The 19,143-nt window shown below is 42.6% G+C and overlaps 1 pseudogene across 1 annotated transcript in view; it reads right to left on the bottom strand.

Moving 5' to 3' along the window:
* Window positions 1-784: 784 nt before the first annotated feature.
* The window catches only part of LOC148024456 (uncharacterized), a 43,176-nt pseudogene continuing 24,817 nt past the window's right edge, over window positions 785-19,143 (bottom strand). Inside the window, exon 5 of the transcript XR_015693312.1 lies at window positions 785-1,154. The product of XR_015693312.1 is annotated as an uncharacterized LOC148024456 (transcript). The remainder of the gene's footprint in view (window positions 1,155-19,143) is intronic.

The raw sequence follows: 19,143 nt of genomic DNA, 5'->3' as shown, positions 1-19,143 counted from the left end.
CTAGTAAAGTCCTATCAACAAAGTAGCTTTAATAAGAAGCAAAAATGAAGACAAAGAAGCCATTGAAAATAGCCATCTTCAAAATTCAAGCATCCTTGAATATTGTTCTCAGTAAACAAAGGACCTTTTGTGTGTTCACCTTATACATATGGCTATCAATCTATATGCATACCCAAGTAGCACACCCCCCTTACTACATTGAACTGAGTGCAATTTTGATGGCATCTTAACTTTATGTGCTTTACATTATTATGTTTGCCTCCATATGTAAAGCATTTTGTTTGAACTTCACACCCCAATTGGTATAATACTCTTCTACTTAATACCATACAATAAGCAATGCAATCTTATGCATCCTCTCCACACATTCTCTTAAAGCACAAGTCACTTGATAGTTTTACCTACCCCAATACTTTATAATAAAGTGGAAGTACTTTTGAGATGAAACTTTAAAACCCATACCTTCAAAAGATATGGTCAGGTAGCTTAAGACGGTTCACGAGTAAAATAATTATGTTAATCTTCAAATTTTGCTCCAAAACAAACTAAAGACACATTGTCCCCCCCCCACCCCCTTTCCTAGACATAGTTGTAAGATGGCAAGAAAAGGTGCTCCACCATAGGGCAAAAGAAATTTGTGAAAGTGTGTTGGTTTAATGATGGTCAACAAGTTCAAAGTAGAGGCAACACAATAATGCAATTGCTTATGGATAATGTTTGACTAGTAAGAAACACAATATGGACGCCATTTATTTGATAGTGTTGTCACAAGCTATACTCCAACTTCATTTGAATATAAATAAATATTTATTTATGACCCTACCCACAAAGATATATCAATCAACTCCAAATAACTTTCTTCATATTCAAACTTGAGTGTTGTACTCATCACTATCACACATGTTGAATTTCATGGAGAATACTTGAGGCTTACAATGGACCCAACTATCCTATTTCTACAATACAGTCTTGGCCAAGGCATGTAAGTCAAGGTGCCAGGCTCATTAACATACACCAGTCCTGCATCAGGATTGCCATCTGAAACGTTTAAAGACTACTTTGGGGAACGCTTTCAGCTTTCAAGCATGATGGGCGACTAGCTCCATGATAGAAGTAACCAATCATTCTCATCAAGTCATCACAAGTAAAATACCCTGATTCAAATTTTTAAAGAGTAAGGTCAGCTCCTCTCTCTCTCTCTCTCTGCATACATGCCTCACTGAGCCAGAGAAAAAGATGGCAAGGTTGCAACTACTAGAAAGATTAAATCATTTTCTCTAGTTTTCTCAAGCAAGGTTGCAACAGCCACTAGAAACATTATACATGGGGTTGAGCAAATACCAATAAAAGTCCAAGAGGTACAAAAGGATATTGAAAGCAAGGAAATCAGGAAACTTCTTACGAAAGAGTATTTAATCGCAAAAGTTTCTAGTAAGAAGTTTCCTGATTTCCTTTAAAAGTTTCTAGTAAGAAGTTTCTAGTAAGAGTATTTAATCAGGAAAGTTGTGCTTCTTACAATACAAAGTGAATAGCAAAAGTTAGATATGATGGAAGTAGATAAGTTAGGGCTATAATTATACCAGTTGTACAGTAGGTATAACAATGTCTCAGACTGCTGTGTTTTATCTGTCCAGACTAAAACACAACTACTGTCGTTGTCAAAAGCGGGACAGCAGCCTGCCACATCAATTTTCACTATCCAAACAGCTATGTGCTGCTGTCAAACACAGATTTTGCAGGCTGTTACAACCATCACCTACCTCCAGACTGCTGCATTTTGCTGCTCCTTAAAAGCAGAGACTTGAGGCATTCCAGAACCACAAACTAGTTGCTCTGACAGGATACATTCAAGTATGACGGATTCAGCCAGTTATTTGTGGCATCATCAACAACTCCATCAGGCCCCCTTCACAACCTGTCCTCGAGGGACAGAGGTATGGTAGGGTTTCTGCATTGAGCATCTGCCTTAGCTCCAACTACATGGTGGTTGGTTGAGCATTGTATCATTCTTCGTTCCTTTAGTTTGTTTTCATGTGAGCATTCTTTTGTTGGTTGTTTTGATCCATACAGTTTGTGCACTCTGTTAGTGCTAGGGTTCTCAGTCACACTGCACAGTTCTATGCATTCAAGTTCTTACAGTTAATTTCCTCACAAGAAGCACAACCTCTCATCATCAAGTCGATGCCAAAGGCGGGAGAGGAGGAACCCCCCAACTCCCCATGAAGGAGCAAGGCCAATGCTCTTGCAAAGTCACTTGGGTTACATGATAGCATCACAGAGGGCTCAAAACTCGGCCTCAAGAGAGAAAGCAACAATAATCTATTGATCTGTTCTAGTCAAAGAAAACGGGGTTCAACCGAGAAAGACCAGGGAGCCACTATGCCAGTGCTGAATATACATGTCTCTTGCCCAATCAGAATCAAGGTATCCTTGGAATGCTAGTTTTTGCAATCTCTAACTTTTCCTTCAAAGACTAGAGACCAGGGCCCCCCTCTTCAATAGAAGAGCTGGAAGAAGTCTACTTACAAACTTGGATGTGCAACCATGGGCATTCTCAAAAAGTGATCGCTAATGTTTTGCCATCTTAACTTTCAAGTCATCCCTAATGGAACTTGGACATGCAACCATGGGCATTCTCAAAAAGTGATTTGCCATCTTAACTCTCAAGTCATCCCTAATGGAAAACATGTACAGCTCAGTTCACCCAGTGGTGAGAGTGTCATCCACATTTTAAACAGCCCACAACCTAGAAATGGCCACAAATAGCAAAAAAGAGATGTTTCCTGCTGTAGAAGAGAGCCAAGAAGGTTGCAGAACATGTTGGATAGGACAAACAAAACCTAATGTCCACCTGATGTACCTATGATGAAGGTAGTTGACACAAGAAAAGAACTGATAGACAAAGCATGTGTCAAAACTCCAAATATCCTAGCCAAACTCTAACCAAGGCTCACAAACAGGAGATGCACACAAAAGAAGACCAAGAAACGCATATCTACTTACAACATTGGGTACTGATAAGGGGTTAGGTTTCATTCTACCAAGAGAAGTGGGGTAGGGCGGAGATTTCATACCCTAAACTGACAGGAGAGGTGAGGAATGCTAAAGGGTACCATCTAATTAAAGAACCTTTGTGTACACATTGCATGGAGCATATGTGCCTACCTACATACAAGCTATGCACTTTGCTTCTATGCATTCAGTTCTTTATGTGAAGCAAATAATCCTCTTTGCATAGCATATTGCCTTGAACTACATTCATTTTCAAAGAGCATAACTCATCAAAAGCATGTGGTAAATGTCATATAAATGAAAGCTACGTGAGTATAGAATGCAGCCCAAGTAAATGACAAAAGCGAGTGTCTAAGTGTGAAGTGGAAGACTTGAAAACATAAAAGTGCAGCTAAGCCTAAAGAAAATATCATCTAACTAGCCTAAGGTTCCTAAGGATAATTTAGGACTCCTAAGAAACTAGCCTAATGGGAGGTTATGACCGAACGAGTCAGAAATGCCATAAGGCATTTATTGAGGGGGGAGATCCAAGGTCCACTACACCAATGGCCAATTGGTGACCGTTGATGAGCACGGATACTAGGCAATTGAATCAAGAGAATCATTGCTATATCTTGTGAAGATATAGTCCTTCCAAGGGATGCAAGCTAATCCCTTATGTCCTCTTGTTTGTTGATGTGATCCTTCATAGAAGGGGAGTCATCAATGCTAAGCATCCAAAGTTTTTTCTCAAGAGAAATCTTATGGAGAGAGGCCTTTCTTATGATACAAAGATGCAAGATTCGTCCATATTTCCACCAAAGTCTCCAACTTGTGAATATGGACGTGTTGCATAGGAGAATAATAATTGTTCCACCATGTGATGCACAATATTCGTATCTTCTCATATCTTTTTGCCATCAAACCATCCTTATTAGTATCATCAAATGGAAAGAAAGTCCGTAGCTACTCAATCATTCTATCTATAGCCTCAAACTTCCCTAGTGCGTGGCTGCATATTATCAACAAGTCTTAAAAAATGCATCATAGGTTGCACCTTGGCATCAGTCTAATGTATATCCCAAAAAGAGGTATCTCTTGTGCATGCAACGCATTTCACTATAAACAACAGTGGAGGACAATGCATCTATGTGATACTCATCACTAACGAAGACCTATCTCAAAGCACCATTGCATGTGCTTAAGCAACCAAACATCAAGAAATTAAGCAAAGCATATATTTGACTGCTTCAAGAGAACCTTCTTGGATCTCAATTCAGCACACTTAAATTGATGGCTCAAGACAAATGTAACCATAGCATTTACTTTTTTAATTATAGATTTAATCTATTGTAACTTGCTAATGTCTTTTAGCAAATTGTTCAAGTATTGTACCATGCAATAAGACATTGTAATGTGTGGATATGTATGCCAAACAATATCTCCTACAACTCTATTTGTAGGCTTTCCATTCACAAGTGAAGTGATCAAATTAGGGCCAACCATCTCAATGCTACTAACCCATTCTGTTCTAAGTACATTGGCTGACTTACCAATTTTAGTGGCATCATGAGAGTTAAAAAAACACATCTCATTGCGTGAATATACAATCACACCATGAATGCATCACCTTTGAGTGTCTAATCACCCATTTGCCAATCAAGGTTACCCCATTTGTTTTCCATAAGATCCTGGTGTTTTCAGCTATAATCTCCACCATGCATCCCTCCTTATCTAAAAGAGTGGCACACAGACTCGCAAGATAGTGGACCTACTCTTGCAATTCTTTTACACATATTTTTGAAGTGTTGGAACCTGATTGCATTAAGAGCATGTTTGCATCCTCTTTTTTCCTAGCATCCACATGTGCATCGAGAGTGGTTTGCCTAATATGTGCCACTACATGTGCTATAGAGCAGCTAGCCATATCAAAAGAACCACTGCCTATGTTGCTAGCAATGGGGGTTGTAGTGGAATTTGGACGATATCCTAGTTGAACTTGGCATGCTAGATATATCAGTAGTATCAATGCCAATTTGCCAAATAAATGTGGATCTATTGCCACTAGTTGTGATTCTCTCCTCAGTGATGAAATGACATCAAGGCTTGCATTCTTCTTGACATTCTTAAGAGTGTTACATTAATATTTACACTACTAAAATATCCCGAGCGTGCGTAAAGTTTTTAGCTTGCAATATGTTATGCTAGCATGTTTTGTTTTGAAAAATGTTTTCCTTAGTGTGAAACAAAACTTTTATGCAACTAGAGGATTTGAATATATCAATGCATATTCTTATTCCTTACATGAGGAAGCCATGGAGCTTCTTGTTATTATAATATAGATAAAACTCTCTATATATATTGGTCTTGTCTAATAGATTTGAGAAGGGTTTTAGCTCTTTTGTTCTATTGAGGAGTTGATTTAAGAAGCATACTTGTAGTTTAAATGAGTCATCCTCCTTAGAGCATGACAAGCGGCTCAAAGAGGTTGGTTTCAATAGGCTCCACGAAGGCATTCATGGTAGATTCGAGAGGAGGGAAGCAAAAGGCAAAGAAACAGGATGGCAAGAAAGAAGACATGAAGGATACTAAGAAGCAGCCCAAGTGCCCACACTGTGGAAAGGGCACTCGTTCAAACGAGAAGTGTTAACGGAAGCACCCCCATTTGAAGCCCAAGGAGGGATCCAAGGATTCAAAGGCTACCCCCACCACCACTAAGTCCATCTTTGTACATCTATTCCAAGAGAAGGATACTGCTCTTGCTTCATTCTCTACAAAGAAGCCTTGGCTCGTGGACAATGGGGCTTCTTCCCACGTGACTTTCCAACAAGATTGGCTTCAAGACATGCTTTTCAGAAGGGAAACCCTCACCATTGCTAGCACTTCTTCTATGTCCATTCATGGAGTGGGAACTATTCCCCTATTGCCAAATCGACAACACTCTTCAGCCAAAGTTTCTTATGTATCAAATTCGGGTTTTAACATATTGTTTGTTCATGGTCTTACATAGCTAGGTAGCCACATTGTGTTCACATAATATGCAATGACTATGAAGGATGCTTCTACAAAAGCAGTTCTTTGGACAAGTACACAAGAGGGTGGGCTTTATTCACTCACAACCCTTGGCACAAGGACTTTCCACGACCTAGGAGAGCTTTGGTATGCCCAATACAAGCACCTCAACTTTAATGCTATCAAGTGTGCTTCTCGGAAGCAAATGGTAGAGGAACTTCCTTATTTCCCTCCCATTCACACTCTTTGCCCGAACTACTTGAGGGCCAAGCAACGTAAGTAGCCTCATTCACACGTTGCTTCTAAGAGGGCTTCTATACTACTCAAGTTGGTTCACACCGACCCTTATGAACTTGGGGCATGGCCTCTCTTGGAAAGGCCAAGTATCTAATGCCGATTGTTTGCTGATGACTTCAATCATTGTGCGTGGCCTTATTTTTTGAAGTACAAAAGCAAGCATCATAGCGACCAAAAATGTCAAAAACGTTTAGAAATGAAACATCAAAAACGTGTTTCGTTTCTTTCAAGCGGAGGTAAAATAAGAAACGTGGGTTTTTTTATATAGGAATTGTTTTGACAAGGGAAATAGATTCTAAACCTCTATGAAACTCTCTCTTAAACAAAGAATAGCCAATTAAGCTTGAGTGATAATGGAGTCGATTGAGAATAATACGTTACATATCCATGATCCATTATTGACTTGTCACTTATGTCAAAGTTAATCTTAGGACAAGCTATACTATGGTTTAGAACTCGAACATTATGATTCATACATATCATACGAAAAATTTTGAAATTAACATATAAATAGTCTATCTACAATATAGATTGAGTCAAGTTGCAACATCATGATTCTCATTCAAAACAAACTAACAAAATATCAAAATCAAGAATGAATCATAATATATCATAAATAACTCATAAATGAGACTAAAGTCGTATGATATCCAACTCTCAATATAAGAATAGATACTAGATTGACAAAGTCTAATAACTAAACAAAATCACAAAAAAATTAGTCTCTTGTCCAAAATCTTGAGCCCTTACGAGTCATTATACATCATCATCATCATATTTAACATTGCCCAACAGTTTTTGTTAAAAAAAACCATGTTTTGGGTTTCAACTTACCAAAAAAAAAACGCCCACGTTTTTTATTCTCAAAAACATTTCCTACTTTAAGAAACGTTTCGTAAGTTTAAATTTAAAGAAACACGTTTCTTAGCTGCTATGACAAGCTTGCTCCCACTTCAACGTTGGAAGGTGTTTGCAGAAATGCAAGCATCTTTCAAGGTTCCAAGCAATCAAGCAGACCATAGTGGCAAAACATTTTTTCTAAGTTTTGTAGGGATAACAGAATTCAAATGAAATTCCCCCATTCGAGCATAACATCTAAGAATGGTGTGGTGAAGCATGCCAATCGAACCTTACTAGAGATGGCCTAATCAATGCTAGAGCATAAGGGTCTTCCTTGCTCCCTTTGGGGCAATGTAGTGGCTATTGCAATTCACATCCACATCTGGTCTCCTACCTCTACTTTATAGGATATGACTCCTTACAAGGCTTCCTTTGGAAAGAAGCTTTTCGTTTTCCACTTTCGCATCTTTGAGCATGATGTATTTGTCCATGTGGACAAGAAAAAAGAAAAAGCAAACTCGACTCGAAGTCGAAGGGGCTTATCTTTGTGGGCTATAGTACAACCACAAAGGGCTATCACATCTACGACCTGACAACACGAAAAATCGAGGTGAGCAAGGATATGATCTTTCGTGAGGCTTCAACCTCTGATGATCATGTTAATGGTTCTTTGCATGTGGTTCTTCGTCTTCGATTGTCTCCTGCCCCCCCCCCCCCCCCTCGCCATCAGCCCCTCCCCTTTCTTCCAAGTTACTCATTCGCACTACTTTTTCATCTGACTCCTCCCCCTTCTTCTCCCTCTCCACGCACTCCCCTTCTTTCTTTGACAGCACCTTCCTCTTCTACTTCAAGTATTCCTACTCCACCCCCATCCTATCAAGTTTCTTTTGGAGATATCGAGCCATCAAAAGGGAAACCTCTCTCTTTAGATAAGGGGGATTTGCCTTTACCCAATGAGGGGAAGTCCCTATCCCAAATAGGTGCTTTCCAGGTATCGGAATCTACTCAGTCTCCTTCATAGCAAGATGAGCCTATCATCATTCCATGGTGGTATCGGCAACTTATGTAAGATTCAGATATTTCCCATTTTTTGCTACTTCTACAGCACATGTAGATCAACCAAATTGCACGCCTAGCAAGATCATTCACTCTATGTGAACTATGCCCTTAAGACACAAGCCTAGCGGAATCATTCATTCTATGTGAATTACACATTTATGACAGATTCTTCAGGATCGTGAGCTTACTACAAGTGCTAAGACTCTTCCACAAGATATTTGGCGACATGCTATGCAAAAGGAGCTCAATTCTATCAAGCGCAACCAAACTTCAAATTTGGTCCACATCCAAAGAAGCAAAAGGTAATTGGTATGATTTTTTATGAAGACTCCTACCCGAGCTCACTAGAGAGCTGCTTTGCGCATTCTACGCTATTTACAAGGGACTCGATCCTATGGGGTCATCTATAGAGAGGAGGCCACTCTTTCTAGATGGAGTGACTCAAACTGGGCAGGTGATGTGGATTCGCAATGATCCACTACACGTTATGCTTTCTCCCTTGGATCACGAGCTATCCCTAAAGCAATAAGAAGCCACCTACTATGGCACTTTCATCTACAGAGACTAAGTACCACGCCCTTTGTTCCACACCTGTGGAGGCAATTTGGCTCTGCAACATGTTGGCAAAGATTGGCTTTCTGCAAACAGGTCCCATTCAACTACGTGTGGATAATCAAAGTGCCTTAGCATTGGCCAAAAACCCTGTGTTTCATGCTCACATGAAGCACATAGAGGTTCAATATCATTGTGTATGAGAGCGGTTCGTGGATTTCGAGTTAGCGGTGATCCATTGTCCTATCGTGGATAATGTAGTGGATCTCTTCACGAAGCCTTTGCGCAAGGCTTCTTTACTTCATCACATGAGATTGTTGGGTCTTCAAACTCTCCCAAGATCTGAGAGGGGGTGTTAGCTTGCCTTATTTTGTCAATCTGTCATCTCTTGGTCATGAGCCCTCATTAGATTCCGACAATGACATTTGGAGCTCTGACCTTTCTTCCAATTTAGTGTACTTTTATTGTGCTGCCAGTCAAAGATTTTGCCCAACATACTACGATTTTCCCAGAGTAGCCACGAAAGCATTTAAGCATTATTTTATTTCTGCCAACTGCATTAAATGCAAACGGCCAAATTTTTCAGCCATTTGCCAGTTTGGTTGCATTTTAACTATTTTTAGCTAATCAATTTGGTTCGGGTAGACATTCACTTTCAATCTTGCAAGTGCTTTGTCAAGTGGCTGCAGTCTTCTCCATCTCCGTTGTGAACAGCAAGTTGCACATTCTCCATCTCCATCACTGTTAAAGCTACTATCATCACTATTCATCCTAATTCGGTCCCCTCACTAACGCCCTGGGCTGTGTGCAAGGACTAATCAATCCTCATTGTATTCAACCTTCTTCTTTGTTCAATGCAAATCATTCTTCTCTTCTTGCTTTATCTTCCTCTCCTTTTCTCTCCATGTTCGTCATTCTCTTATGTTGTGCACTCTCATAGGTGTAGGTCCGAGTGTGTGATTATTGTTCACTCCCTATTTTCTTTAAGGAAGAAGGTGACTTATCAATAGAAGAAGAGCGTTTGTGCATTTAAGTAACCGCAGAGGGTGGTACAATGTGCACAAGGGGGTTTCCCCACACAATAGGACCAGAGGATAGAGAGTGACACACTTTCGAATATAGGAAAGGTGCATATTGGGCAAATAGCATTCTCAACATCAAAGCACCAGGGTGTAAGCCAATACACTTCTAAGTGTCTAGTGATGGCCTAAAACCTAAATCTACATTAAAGACAATGTGAGCTAAGATAGGATAATCTATGCTAGGTCTAAAGTAGGGGTCTAGATTAAATGTAGAGGAATCGAAGTGTGAAGTGAAAGTGGCAAGGGGCAGCAAGAAGTATGAAGATGAATGTAAAGTATCAAACTCGTACTCAAATGAAACAAAGGATGAAGAATTACCTTGTAAAACATCTCTGTATATAGAGTGTTCTTCAAATCCATACCAGTACCAAATAGGATCTCTTACGTGACTTATAGTTGGGCCCTACATGACTAAAGCAACAGTATAGACATAATCAAACTCCCACAAAGAGTATCCACTCAAGGCACAATCCTCTGGGCAATGGACTATCGAAGTAATTACTGGAAGGTGAAGGACAACTCTCGAGGGAGCGAACCCCAATCCTCAAATGGCGTTAGAGATGAGAAAGATGATCACTAGGTGTCAAGGGAAAAAAGCACAACCCTTGGATGCTAGAAAGACAGCATGGGCTGCAAACACAGATCCCTGAGGCCTGTGTGAGCTAAAACCTCATGAGATAGAGCTCATCACATGTGAAGGGGCAGCCACCTAGAGGGTAAACGCAACCGATGAATGCCTATCAACCCAAAAACACAAGTATCTAGGGCTGCAAAAACTAACGCCAAATGTGGAGGTGATGCCAAGCAAGAAGATGCTAACACCTAGCTAAGAAAGGTGACGCTAGATGTGGAGGAGGTCACTAGGCTGAAAAACGCAAGTGAAGGTGAAGCCTAAAGGAGAAGGGTGTTAACGCCAAGCAAAGGGATGGTGACACCAACTGAAAAATGCTCCAAACACAAAGGGTGACGGTTCCTGAAGCTAAGGGAGAAGATAGTGATAGAGAAGAGCTATGAGCCACGTATCATAATGTCCTCCTAGAGGGGTGTGAGGGCAATGGAAGGACTAGAAGAGGAGAAGTGACCAAGAGATAGAATGACTTGAGTGAGGGGTGGACTATATATAGGCACCAGTCTATCTCGGGTGGCGCCCCACTGATCACTCTAGGATGGCGCCCTACTGATCACTCTTGGATAGCGCCCCAAAATGTGGGCACCCTTTTTGGGGTTGTCCGTGATGAAACCCTAACTGAAGCGACTAGAGTGAAAGAGTGGTTTCTCAGCAAGAGACTAGTGCTACAGCAAATGCTTTGCTGCATGGGAAGGATTCGTGCTTCCTAGAGAGTGAGGAGAAGTCAAATAAAAAGTTGTTTAAGGCTAAGAAAAGAGGAATGAAGGGAAGAGAATACACAATGGAGTGCCAGATGGACACGCGAGTAGCAAAGCTAAGAGTCAGGGAGAGTGAACGCAAAGATGGGTGTACCAGATTGTGATGGTACACAAAGAAAGAAAGAATGTATTTATATGTTAGGGTACAATAAGGGTGTGTTCACACCCATATGACTATATACAAGGAGACGAAGGGACTTTACATCCAATAACCTCCCACTTAAAGGCCTGAAGTGGTACCTTTAAGCTAACCAACTCCCACTAAACGAATGCAATGCTCATACTGAGCCTTTGCAAGACACTTAGTGAGAACATCTACAAGGTTATCTTGGGTTTTGACCTTAGTTAATGTGACAAGACCATCATCCAAGACCTATCGTGAAGTGATTCTGAACATCTATGTGTTTGGTACATGCATGGAACATGACATTCTTAGCCAAACATACTGCACTCTGGCTATCACAACCAAGCACTGGAGTACGTGAAGAAAGACCAAAATCCTTGACCAGACGGCCAAGCCAAATAGCTTTCTTAGAAGCTTTTATGGCTGAAATATATTCAGCTTCTATAGTACTCAGTGCCACAATTTTCTGCAATCTTGAACACCAAGAGATAGACCCACCAGCCAAAGTAAAAACATACCCACTAGTAGATTTCCTAGTGTCAAGATCTCCTACCATGTCCGAATCACAAAATCCCAACAACTCTAGTGTACTCTTTTCATAGCACATACACTTTTCTTGTGTACCTTTCAAGTATTTGAAGATATATTTCATTACTTCCCAATGTGGCTTGCCAGGGTTAGACACGAATCTACTAACAACTCCCACTGCATGAGCAATGTCAAGGTGAGTTGCAACCATGGCATACACCAAAGATCCACAAGCTGATACATAAAGTATACCCTTCATGGCACTAGCAACTGCATCATCCTTAGGGCAATCAACTTTGCTAAGCTTTGTTTGTGGCGGTAAAGGCACACCAAGAGGCTTAGCATCAACCATATTAAACCTGTCAAGTACTTTGCTTATGAGCTTGTTTTGTGAAAGAAACAACAAACACTGCCCTCTATCTCTTTTAATGCGCATGCCCAAATTGTGTTCAGCTGCCCCCAAATCTTTCATGGAGAAGGCTGAATTCAACTGCCTTTTAAGAGCATTCAAAGTACTCTTATGCTTCCTGCAATTAGCATGTCATCCACATATAAAACCAGCACAACAAGGCTTCCATCATCAGCTGTTTTAGTGTATAAGCAGTGATCTGCATGACTGCATTTAAATCCACGGTTGAGCATAAAGGTATCAAATGTTTTGTACCATTGTCTAAGGGCTTGTTTCAGCCCATATCAGCTGCATTTCACCTTACAAACCAAACGCTCTTTTCCTGGAATAACAAATCCTTATGGCTGCTTCATGTACAGCTCTTCATCCAAGTCACCATGAAAAAAAGCAGTCTTCACATCCATCTGATCCAACTCTAAATCCAAGAATGCAGTGAGAGCAAACAAAACATGGAGCGTAGTCATCTTCACCACTGGTGAAAAGACCACTTGTAAGTCTATGCCTTCCTTCTATGTATAGCCCTTAGCACCAGCTGTGCCTTGTACTTGAGCTTCCCATCAATACATTTCACTTTGTAAACCCATTTATTAGGAATAGCTTTCCTATCCTTGGGCAAAGGTACAAGCTCCCATGTGTTATTTGCATATAGGGACTTCATCTCTTCCTGCATAGCAAGCTCCCACTCTCTCTTGTTTTCATATGACTGTGCCTCTTTAAATGTTAGAGGCTCACTCTCATCAGTCAACAAAATGCAATTCAAAGATGGCTGAAACCTTTGTGGCTGCCTTCTGACACGTATAGACCTTCTTACCCAATGATCTGTATTATCAAGCAATGGGCCTACATCCTGAGGAATGTGCACACCATCACCAGGTGACTGATTTTCAGCATTTCTTGCTGCTGTAATCTGTTTTCAGCATGTTCTTCTTGCTGTCCTATTTCATCATGTGCATCAACTTGCTATCCATGATCTTCTAGCAATAGCACAATAGGTTGCTGCTCATTTTCAGCATCAAAAGGGACAGAACTTTCAGCTAATGGCTGCTGAATGGCTGGCTGTTCATGCTGAAATTTAACCTTCTTTTTGTCAAGATCACCATGGGTAGCATTTTTTAGCAACTTTGCCTCATTAAATACTACGTCTCGGCTGCGAACTATCTTCCTACCTTGAGGAAGCCAAACTCTACAACCCATCTCTCCCTCATCTCCATATCCCATGAAGATGCCCTTGATGGATTTCATGTCTAGTTTGGTCCTTTGTTCTACAAGTACATGCACAAAGGCATCACAACCAAAGACATGCAAATGGTCATTTGAAGCAGGTTTGCCAGAACAAACCTCTTCAAGAATGCTATTTTCCAATGCACGATTGGGAGAGCGATTACATACATGAACTGCAGTTTTAAGAGCCTCTCCCTAAAACTAGGGCGGGAGATTAGCTGTGGACAGCATGCATCTGACTCTCTCACAAAGTGTGTGATTATATCTCAGCCACGCCATTTGATGCAGGATTATAAGGGGCTGTCAACTCCCTCTTAATGCCATGCATCTCACAAACTTGTTAAATTCATTTGAGATATACTCACCCCCATTATTTGTTCTTATGGCTTTCAACTGAAGCCCTTTTTGTGTGGTAACAAAAGCATGAAACTTTTTAAAAGCATCCAACACTTCCTTTTTGCTCTTAAGTACATACACCCATGACTTTCTACTGAAATCATCAATGAAAGTAACAAAGTAGCGTGCACCCCCATACGAATTAACAGGCATAGTGCACACATCAGAGTGTACTAAGTCAAGAGCATTAGACTTCTTAACGACACTGGAGTAATAAGGAGACTTCACATATTTTCCATATAAGCAATCATTACAAAATTCGAGACCAAAGCCAGATCCACCACCAAAGGTAGTAAAATACCCTTTAGCATCAAGCTGCCCAACTGATAGTAGACTTTTCTTTATGCCAAGTACAAATCCGACATCCTGTAAAATCGGCTCCTAGCCATTTTCAAAGGCCAAGTGAATGGTGCCAACACCCTCTATCTCACATGCATAGTTATTACCCAAGTAACCCTTGCCTAGGCAACCTGCAATGTCTTCAGAAAATGACTCCAAAGAGGGGGTAACATGAAAAGAGGCACCGTTGTCCACTATCCATGATTGTGACAGCCCATCATGAGCTAAAAGTAAGGCATCAATTACCTCCTTTTTGGTGATGTGCATATCACCTACTGCTGCCATAATATCTGCATCATTACATGAGGCTATAACAAGTATCCCTTCAATATCACGAAGCTCTTCAATGGCCACACTAGATGCAACATTTGCCTTTGCAACTTCTTTTGAGGAAGAGTTGTCATCATCTTTCTTATCATCCTTCTTTTTCTTACCTTGTTGTTTCTTTCTTTCTTGCTCTTTCTTGAAGTACTGGTAATCGGGCTTTTTATGCCCTTTACGCCCACACTAATAGCATGTAACATCTTGCTATTTGCCCTTGCTTTTGCTTCTGCTTTTGCCTTTACTAGCTACATTACCCCTCTTTTCATACCTCCCTCTTACATGGTAAACTGAGCCACTGCTTTCACCACTAGACTTTCTTCTGATTTCTTTGTTAAGGATTGAACCTCTAACTGTTAGGATTCAGATCCTGTCGGAGGGCAATCGGACTACCACGTGGCAGTCCGACCTGTTTCTGGACAATCAGCCGACCTGCATTTACTGAGCACCTATTTTGTGGCTATTTATAGCCGATATTCCAGCAATCATCTCTCACTTCTGTTCGCACATTACACGCTGGAGGCTCGTGCAGATTTCATCTTTGTCTGAAGATTTCAGGTTGGAGATCGTGCAGACTGCAGCGGACTTCGAGGTGAATAGCAGGTTGCATCGTCGAGGTGGAGACACGCAGTCCCGCACACTGTGCCCGTGTACATATCTGCATATCTTTGTATACATCAGATCTTCATCTTCCACTGTCTCTTTCTCTCTCTTCTCTCTGCGTTCTCTCTCTCTCAGTCGGTCCCACGCTTCCGCATCACTGCACTCTGACATGGTATCAGAGCAGTGTAGAAGGGCTGGCTGAGTGAAGAACCAACCTGAAGAGGAGTCTCCATCGCGACACAAGGCTGCGTTTCCAGCGTTTGAGGGCGAGCAGGAGGGCGAGCAGGAGGGCGAGCCTCGGAACAAGGCTGAAGCGAGCGTGGGCGCGTGGGAAAGAAGTCTAGTTGGTGGATTTGCTGCTTTTTAAAGAGGAGGAAGGCTAAGTTTTCAGTCTTCAAGTGCAGGTTTTGCTTTTTCATCGCCTCCGGCGGGTGAAGAAGGTTCGGGACGCGGAAGAAAGAGCCCTAGCAGGCTGCGTTTTCACAGTCAGAGGGGACTACTTTTGCATTTGTGAAGGCATTACTGGTGAAGATGTCTACAGAGATTGACTTGGAGTTCCAGACGATCATGGACCGGAAGATGCCTGTCTTGCCAACTCTTCCCGCAGATCAAAAGCTCGATGGCGACAATTACCGCATCTGGCACGTGATGATGTTGGCCATCCTTAAGTCCTACGATTTGGCGGAGCTTGTACAGGAGGAGATCGACCGGCCCTCGGTGAGAGATAAGTCCAAACTCTCTTCCGATGCTCGTGCGGAATTGGCCAAGGCATAGTCTCACTGGGACAAACTGAATGCCCGGATTCATTCTTTTCTTTTTCTATCTTGTACTACAGCCGTAATAGCCCACATCGAGCACTTGACGATGGCTAGGGAGATATGGCTGGAGCTTGATCAGATGTATAACCAGATGACCCTTATGAAGCAGGTTTCTTTAGAGGTGCAGATGCGGACCTTGTCCGTGAACAAGTCTTCTTCGCTGCGGGAGCACATAAACAAGCTTAGACAACTTCAGATACAGGTTCAGAATGCAGGAAAGCCAACTTCCTCCGAAGACATGGCGATCACACTCTTGTCCCAGTTGCCGCCACGATTCGGTGCTTTCTACTCCGCCCTTATTACTTCGGGGCGTGAGTCTACTCTTCGGTGGGAAGAGCTGGTTCCTATGGTCTTGGACCAAGAGGAACAACTGAAAGGACAGCATGCTTCCAAGTCGGAACCCTTGACCGGTCAAGCCTCTCAGAAGAAGGGGAAGGACCAAAAGAAGAAAAAGGAGGACAACAAGTCAAAGAAGGACAAGGATAAAGAATCTACTAGCCATATTTGTGGAAAGACTGGCCATTGGAAGAAGGATTGCCCTGACAAAGACAAGGACTCGAAGGATTCTGGAGCGGTGGCTGCACCCTCATCAGCTGCGTCTCTTCATCTAACTGTCATTGAGGACTCTACACCGAATGATTCTGATGCTGCGATGACAACTCCCCAGACTCGAGAGTGGATTGTTGACAGTGGTGCCTCCCGGCACATGACTCCTTCATCAGTTGGTGTTGCCCAGTTGCAACCTTCGCGTGGACAGATTCTCATTGGAGATAGCTCTTCGGTATCTATTGTAGGAGGGGTGAGATGCAACTTATTCCAGATGAACGTGGTGGTGCCCATACCTCAGAGGTCTTGCATGTGCCAGGTTTAGGGTATCATGTACTTTCGGTTCATAAGATTTGTTCCCTTGGACTTTTGGTGGAGTTTGACAGTGATTCGGTGCAAGTCCTTGATTGTGGGTCAAGGAAGATTCTCTCATCAGGATATGAGGAGAACGGCATCTACAAATTGATGTCTTCTACCGCCCTCCCTACTCTTCTTATTACCTGTTAGACACAGTCAAAGCTATGGCATGCTTGGTTTGGTCACCTAAACTATGATTATTTTCAGAGGGCGTCACGTGGACAACTTGTTCGAGGGTTGCCGGACATAGTGGTGAGCGAGCAGCCATGCGTCTCCTACATTCGTGGGAAACAGCATAAGGATGCGATTCCCCACAAAGCTTCGCGGCAGTCCACTTCATCGATGGAGCTTGTATCTACGGATCTTTGTGGCCCTATGAGGAACGAGTCCTTGAGAGGCAGCTCGTACTTCATGTTGATCGTAGATGACTACAGCAGGATGACTTGGGCCTATTTCTTGGCATTGAAGTTGGAGGCCTTCTTCCACTTCAAGGATTGGCTTCTCTTTAAGGAGAACCGATCACGTCGGCGATTGAAGACCTTGCGATCCAACAAGGGTGGTGAATTTATTTCTAATGAGTTTGCTCGTTTTTGTGCAAATAAAGGCATTCACCAAGAGTTTGCTAACACCAACACTCCTCAAGAAAATGGCATTCTTGAATGGAAGAACCGAAGTGTGATCGAGATGGCGCGCACCATGATGTAGCACCGACAGACACCTCAATTTCTATGGGCCGAGGCTGTGGCTACTACAGTCCACAACCTTAACCGATCCCCCACTTTGGCCGTTGATGGGATCACAACTTTTGAGGCTTACTTTGGGACTAAGCCCGATGTTTCTTATTTTAGGGTTTTTGGGTGTGCTGCCTATGTTCACATTCCCAAGGCTCATCGTGATAAATTTGAAGCAGCTTCCTGAAGACAGGTGTTTGTTGGCTACAGCTCTCAATCCCAAGGCTATCGTTTGTATGATCTCGTCAAGCGGGATGTGTACACCAGTCAAGATGTGCGGTTCGTGGAGGTTCCGACCATAGCAGCAGGTAAGGAGCATCCCGTTCTTGGAGATCCAGGGGAGAGTTGGGCTCCCGAGACAGTTCCTTTGGAGCCCACGCCTTTTGATTCTGATTCTGTTTCCGATACAGAGTCTACTGTTCCACAAGTCACCCCCCAGGAGTTACTACCGGTGGATATCCCTGAGTCTTCAGCTGATGGGACGAGGAGAAGTCCGGCCTCCTCCTCGTTGGGCCCGCGACACACTTCGTGATTCAGGGATCGAGGGGATCCCTGAGGAGTGGGGACCACAAGATGGTTCGCGGCGGTCACGGAGGCACCAGGCACATTCTACGAGCTTGTTTGCTCTAACTATTGTTTGATGACCCGTGTTATGCAGGATCGAGAGTCCACCACCGTGAAGGAGGCTTTACAGTCCGCACCATGGAAGAAAGCTATGGAAGCCGAGTTGGAGGCTATTGAGAGGAATGGCACTTGGTCCCTCGTGCCTCGCCCCCCGAATAAGAAGGTGATTGGCATCAAATGGATCTTCAAGACCAAGTACCTTAGCGATGGTTCTTTGGACAAGCACAAGGCTCGCCTTGTTGCTAAAGGTTTTGCACAGCGCCCAGGGATTGATTATCATGATACTTTTGCCCCCACAGCTCGTATGGCGACTATTCAAGTTGTTCTTGCCTTGGCTGGCCATAGAAGATGGCCTGTCTACCAGTTGGATGTGAAGTCGGCCTTCCTCAATGGTGATTTGAAGGAGGAGATCTATGTCGAGCAGCCTCCTGGCTTTGGATCTTTAGATGGGAAAGTCTACAGGTTGAAGAAGGCCTTGTATGGCCTCAAGCAGGCTCCGCATGCATGAAACAAAAAGATTGATTCGTTCCTTCAATCACAGTCGGGATATCGGCGTTCCAAGGCCGATCCGCAGCTTTATGTCCACACTTCCGAGGCTGGTTGTGTGCTTTTTGTGTTGTATGTTGATGATTTGATTGTCACAGGTGATCATGCACAGAAGGTCAACGAGACGAAGGCAGCTTTACATCAGACGTTCGAGATGACGGATTTGGGTCTACTCCATTTCTTCTTGGGCCATGAGATTTATCAATCTCAGAGGGGGATTTTCATCTCTTAGTAGAGATATGTACAGGAGCTCTTGGTTTCTTTTGCGATGGAGGATTGTCGGACCATTTCTACTCCTATAGATCCGAACTGGAAGGCCACTTCACATTCAGCTTCTCCCATGGCAGATGCTTCCCGCTAT

The sequence above is a fragment of the Lygodium microphyllum genome, chromosome 15 (assembly GCF_053477565.2).
Source record: "Lygodium microphyllum isolate KBCC chromosome 15, Lygodium_microphyllum_v1.1.10, whole genome shotgun sequence".
Classification (NCBI taxonomy): domain Eukaryota; kingdom Viridiplantae; phylum Streptophyta; class Polypodiopsida; order Schizaeales; family Lygodiaceae; genus Lygodium; species Lygodium microphyllum.
This window is presented reverse-complemented; position numbering and strand designations above follow the sequence as displayed.